This window comes from Pseudophryne corroboree, chromosome 3 (genome assembly GCF_028390025.1).
Source record: "Pseudophryne corroboree isolate aPseCor3 chromosome 3, aPseCor3.hap2, whole genome shotgun sequence".
In the NCBI taxonomy this organism is placed as follows: Eukaryota; Metazoa; Chordata; class Amphibia; order Anura; family Myobatrachidae; genus Pseudophryne; species Pseudophryne corroboree.
In genome coordinates, this window is record NC_086446.1 from 380,375,531 (window position 1) to 380,381,856 (window position 6,326).

Below are 6,326 nucleotides of genomic sequence, written 5' to 3' on the forward strand. Positions count from 1 at the left end.
CAAACTATCATTCTAATTTACCATCCTCATCCCGTACCGAAGCACGGGTATTCAGCTATCTACAATGTTATTTATACTGTGTGTTTAATATTTACATTTATTTGTGTAAACAGACATTCTTAAAATCCGGGGCAACGCGAGTACTCCAGCTAGTATATACTAAATCATCTGTCACAGTAGCAATATTCTGAGCATATTGGAAGTCTCACAACAGAACATTTATAGATGGAGTTTAAGATCATACATGTTAACATTCAACCATATGCTATGTTGGCATGTCCTCTTATGGAGTCTATGTTTGTCATTAGCAAAACCAAATGCTCCGTCTACATACAGTACAGCGCAGGCACAAGGTGGTCATGTAATAAGTGATATGCCGGCCAGACTCTTATATCTAAGTTTCCTTTTGATGCTTGATCCAAATAATGACATTACTGTGAAGTGAAGGAGAGATGATGAGGATGGTCACCTGTAACACACGTGCAATGTTTCTGTGACATGGAAAAACAATGGAAGAAATGTTATGGAGTCACCGTCATTGTTGTCCTAGTTAATAGGATAACCAGAAGAGTAGCTTTGGGTGGAGTGTCATGAGATGAAATGAAAACCAAAAAGTTATGTACCCTCACGGTTTCGGTCTCAGCAATCAGCAATCCGACAGTCGGTACAATGGTGCCATGTGGTGCCACATGGCACAGCCACGCTCACTGTCCACTCAACCTCTTTCCAACACGTCCAGCGGGTGTGAACAAGTCGAGTGGTTGTCATTACCTATTCCCTGTGAATGTCACCTTGCGGGCCCGCCTAACAGTTTTATATACGCTGGTATTGAATAATACATTTCTAGTGCACTACAAAAAAGACAACTCTTATTTCTTCTCCTCTTTATACGCTCATGGGTTACACAGGTTCTGTGGCTGATTAAACCAGGTGAAATGCAGATTTGAGGTCAGCCAGAAACTGTATAATTTGTGAGTTTCCTGGTTTAATGGGACAGTATAGTTAGTATAGCTCGCTCTCTCTCTCTCTCTCTCTCTCTCTCTATATATATATATATATATACACACACACATATAACAGAAAATTATTAATTCAGCCTCTTAGATAAAGAGCTTTATTTCCTTATTAAATATAAGTGGTGATTTAGTCTAGAAATTCCCGTCACTTATGTTTTCCCTTTACATATATATTGAGGCACTCTGTACAACATTGCCTTATACTTCATTTTCTACACTAGTCTCATTTTTTTAAACTAGAAACTCATGTATATCTAGTTGTAATTGATGTAGAAAATGTATATGTAAGATAGCTGTAACTCTGTAGCTTTGCTGCTGGTTACTGTGACATCACACCTAGCCTGTGACATCACTAACCCGTGACATCACAATGCTTCTCCCTGTAACATTCTATCTACAGCTGCTTATGTTTCCAGTTTCCATGCAGGAAGACAGGTAGGAGGAGGTGAGTCCTATATAGCAGGGTATGATGGAGAGGGGTAAGGAAGACAGAGTGCAGTATAGTCAGCTGAAAGGCAAGACAAGATAGACAGAACAGGGAATACAGGTACAAGGACACATAAATAGGAGAAGCGCAGGAAGGAACAACATATTTAGGAATAAAAATGTAGCATTACAGGAATAAAGAGGGCAGTATGGAGGATAAGCACACATACAGGGGATGCAGATAACCTGGGTCTCTATGAGGCAGGATCGTGGCTTTGGGATGAAAAAGTTAATAAAATAGATAAATATTATAACTTTGAAAGTATCTTGTTTGGTTTAAGGAAAATTGGGAAACTGGTTGACTCATGGACATTTTATTGTATTTAAACTAGTACTATGCTTAATGATAGTCTTTTGAGGGCAGTATGGAGGATAAGCACACATACAGGGGATGCAGATAACCTGGGTCTCTATGTGGCAGGATCGTGGCTTTGGGATGAAAAAGTTAATAAAATAGATAAATATTATAACTTTGAAAGTATCTTGTTTGGTTTAAGGAAAATTGGGAAACTGGTTGACTCATGGACATTTTATTGTATTTAAACTAGTACTATGCTTAATGATAGTCTTTTGTGTTTTCTAGATCATCTGGCAAAGAGATTTGCAGAGTGTCGGGTGACCGGCAAAGAGATCTGCAAAGTGTCAGTTGAAGACGACGGGAGGAGTTGCAGAGGAATTAGTGACTGGAGAATAGCATGCAGGAGGTAAGTTACCATACTTGTGTACTTGTGTGTGTGGTAAGGGGTATTGAGAGCAGAGTACAAAACATAGGGTCTATGGTGGTGGAGAGCGGACAATACAAAACATGCAGAAGGGGGCAACTTGGTATAGCACATAGAGATGGTGTGGGGGCACAATACAAAAACATAGAAAATGTGGCGTACTCTATAGGACATATAGAGGAAGGACATACACTTTTGGTGGTTGCGAGATGTAGAACATACTGTAATACAGAAAAACAGGAAGAGTGGGGAGAGCATGACACAGAACATACTGATCGGGAAAGAACAATACAGTAGGGGGGGGGGATAGTGAAATGGCTGACATTTACAGTATATCAATGAACTGGGGGCAGGTGTACAAAGCCTGGGATGGTGATAAAGTGGAGAGAGATAAACTAACAACCAATCAGCTCATAGTTGTCATTTTTCAAACATAGCCTGTAACATGGCAGTTAGGAGCTGATTGGCTGGTACTTTACCTCTCTCCACTTTATCACTCTGCAGGGCTTAATACATCTCCCCCATAGAACAACCAAATGATGAAATTGTACAGAATGGTATAAATGATGTGAATTGGAGCTGTAACAAGTGACTGGTTTCCCTATCTTTACATATAATAAAGGTGACACACACTCCCCAGCCGCCCAGGGCATCGACGCCCCATCAGGAGGAAGAAGAGGATCCGGACGGACAACCACCATAAGCCCGGTCGTATTGTTTTATTTACTCTTATGTTTTTCATGTATCCCTTTCTCCCCCTCCCATTAGTTTTTTTTTTCTTACTATTGTTTTATATTTGTGTTGGGCTCGCCCACCCCTGAACGGATACTACCAAGGAGCTTTATGTCTAGGCATGTATACGGGCGCGTGTGGTAACGGATGAAAGCTCCTTGTGGCTACATGTATGATGGGCCAAAGAGCTATTCTGATACCACTTTTTTTTTTAACCAAAAAAATCCTTTTTGTATTGGTGTACAATAGGCTTTCACTGTTATGTGAATTTACTATTCACTAGTGTTTATTTTTGGCTTATTCATAGGATTGGGTGGAAAATTGAAGTGGACGGCATAGTTCGTGTTGTGCGTACCAAGGTGAGTAAAGCAATGTTTCAATGTATATATTCAAGAAACTTTGGACCGCCTGCCCTTGTGGAACCACACAGCCCAGCAATGGGTCATGCTGGGCTGTGTGGTTCCACGAGTGCAGGCGTGTCAAAGTGCTGACTACTGACACCACCATTCCACTTTGGACCGACTGCCCTTGTGGAACCACACAGCCCAGCAATGGGTCATGCTGGGCTGTGTGGTTCCACGAGTGCAGGCGTGTCAAAGTGCTGACCACTGACACCACCATTCCACTTTGGACCGCCTGCCCTTGTGGAACCACACAGCCCAGCAATGGGTCATGCTGGGCTGTGTGGTTCCACGAGTGCAGGCGTGTCAAAGTGCTGACCACTGACACCACTATACCACTTTGGACCGCCTGCCCTTGTGGAACCACACAGCCCAGCAATGGGTCATGCTGGGCTGTGTGGTTCCACAAATGTTCTTGGGAAAGGAATGAACATGACATCATTAGTGTCTTTACTTAATATGGTTTTTTTCCCCACAGATATCTACACAAGAAAAGAATGTAAAGAAGAACAAACTACTTTTTTGTTTTATTACATTTTATTTTTTATTTCAAAAATAAAATACAATTTTATATATTTCTTCAATAAATTTTTAAAATTAGAAGTTTTGTGTGGTTTTTATTTAAATTATTAGTAAATACAATGTAAAATATGAGATGCAGTGTTATTGTGTTAGGTCGCCCATGGTACAGCAGGGGAACTGTCGTGTCCCTTTTCATCCATGAGTATTCAAGCAACTTGGGAAGGATACTCTGCAAGACCTGTGGAAGAGAATAGTATGAGGTTCCAGCTATTGGTAATAGTGTCCCCTTGGTATGGAAAAGACAAGGTACAAGCAACACTTTTTGACACAAGCAGGTTACAGCGGCCTTTGTCCCAAATGCAGCCCTCCGGCACTTGCGTAACTACACATCCAAACATTCCCTGATGCAGCGTAAGCATTGCTGTCAGGGCATGATTGGATGTGCAGTTTTGCAAATGCCGGAGGGCTGCACTTTGGACATGCCGGGGTGACTTTGGACAAGAGGGAGTTTTGGGCAATACATCTCACCTGAGGGGGGTTGTCTGCTACATGGCGGAGGTTCAGGTCCACATCACAAGTAGGTCGCCCATGGTAGAGTTAGATAAACGGGTCCAATATTTGCGGCAACCCAACAACAGGAGAAAACAGGGGGTAACAAGTCGTCAACAGGACGAAACTTGGAAAACAGGCCTGGGAAGGTGCGTCAACAGGACGTAAAACTCTGAAATACATAAATAAAGATTTTTTTTCAGAATATTACAATCTCAGTTTACACGATAATACAAATGTTACAAGTATACTCACAGGCAACGGAAAAAAAGCTTTGGATCAATGTCCGTCAGGAATCATCTCCTTCGTCCATACCCACCGGTAGAGCAGAAGAACGGTTGCTGCGTCGGAAAGCACTGCGACGAAGAGTCACCGGCAAACGGTTTGCGACACATATGTTGTGTAAAATACAACATGCATTTACCATGCCGCAAAACCTTTGCCGGTGAATACAAAAGAGCACCACCGGAAGTGTCTAAACATCTAAACCGGCTTTTAAGTACACCGAAGGCACGCTCAATTATTTGCCTCGATGCTTTGTGTGTCTCTTGGTAACGTTTTTCTGCTCTACCAACAGGATTAGACAATGGGGTCAAGAGCCACGATTTGTTGGGATAACCCGCATCGCCTATGGAAAAGAAAAAAATGGTGGGTAATATAAAAATAAATAAAAAAAAAATAAAAAAAAATAAAAACAATTAAAATAAATACCTAACAGCCATCCACCCGGCATGTTTCCTGTTTCGAACTTCTCAAACAGCGATGACTGGCTTAGGATGAAGGAGTCGTGAGACGATCCAGGAAATCCCACAAAAATATTCAAAAATTTCATGTTGACATCACAGACCGCCTGTACATTCCATGGAATGGAAATGTTTTCGGTTCTGAAAACATTCTTCCGAATTCCGTGGCGGTCTGATCTGCACGTGGGTACAGTCAATCGCGCCCAGAACATTGGGAAAATAGTATTTGGTAAAAAAGCCTAATTTGATCTCACGACATCCGCTGTCCGTATCTGGAAATGTGATGAACTGGATCGTCAATTTGCGGAAAGCCTTAATGACCTGGGTTATACAGCGCGACAGTGTCGACTGTGAAAAACCACATGTTTGAGACAGTGTAGGCTGGAATGTGCCTGACGCCAAAAAATGTAACATAGCCAGCAGTTTCTGGAAACCGCTGACTGCGCGATTGCTCCGTGCCCGAGGTTCCAGGTCGGCCTCCAACAGAGCGTACAGCGAATATATGTCGCGAGTCGATAAGCGATAATTTTGAATAACCTCGAACTCGCTGAGATCCTCCAGTTCACGCCTAGTGCGATACTGGCGTGGACGTGGAAATGAAACCCGCAATACTGGCTCACCCAGTGCAGACATTTGCTGACCTTGATCCTGATGTTCACCAGCCCTTTCTTCCTCCATGCTTGCAGCCAGCATGAACATCACAATCTGGTCAGAAAAAGGCTCCATTATTGTAGTCAGTACAAACATAGGATATAAATGTGTTTTGAAACGCAGGGATTGTCCTAAAAAAACGATTCCACAAGAGAGCTGACTGTAATGGCTCCTTCTCCCTGAAGTCTCAAAACCGGGAGTGAGGAGATAGGAGGGGCTTTGCAGAAGTGTATCCTGGGTAAAACTGTGGAATCATGAGTACATTTCCCTCGGCAGAGTGAAGAAAAAAAATATTCTTTTAAAAAATCAATTAAATAATACTTGTGAGTCAAAAAAAGACAAACCAAGTAGATAATCCCTTCAAATATAAATAGATAATAAGAATTTACTCACCGGTAATTCTATTTCTCATAGTCCGTAGTGGATGCTGGGGACTCCGTAAGGACCATGGGGATTAGCGGCTCTGCAGGAGACTGGGCACAACTACAAAGAAAGCTTTAGACT

The 6,326-nt window shown here is 42.1% G+C and overlaps 1 long non-coding RNA gene across 1 annotated transcript; it reads left to right on the forward strand.

Moving 5' to 3' along the window:
• Positions 1-1,402: 1,402 nt before the first annotated feature.
• On the forward strand, positions 1,403-3,960 carry LOC135057813 (uncharacterized). Its single transcript, XR_010244377.1, has 4 exons — positions 1,403-1,461; positions 2,086-2,206; positions 2,847-3,315; positions 3,836-3,960. It is a non-coding gene; the product is annotated as an uncharacterized LOC135057813 (long non-coding RNA).
• The last annotated feature ends 2,366 nt before the right edge of the window (positions 3,961-6,326 follow it).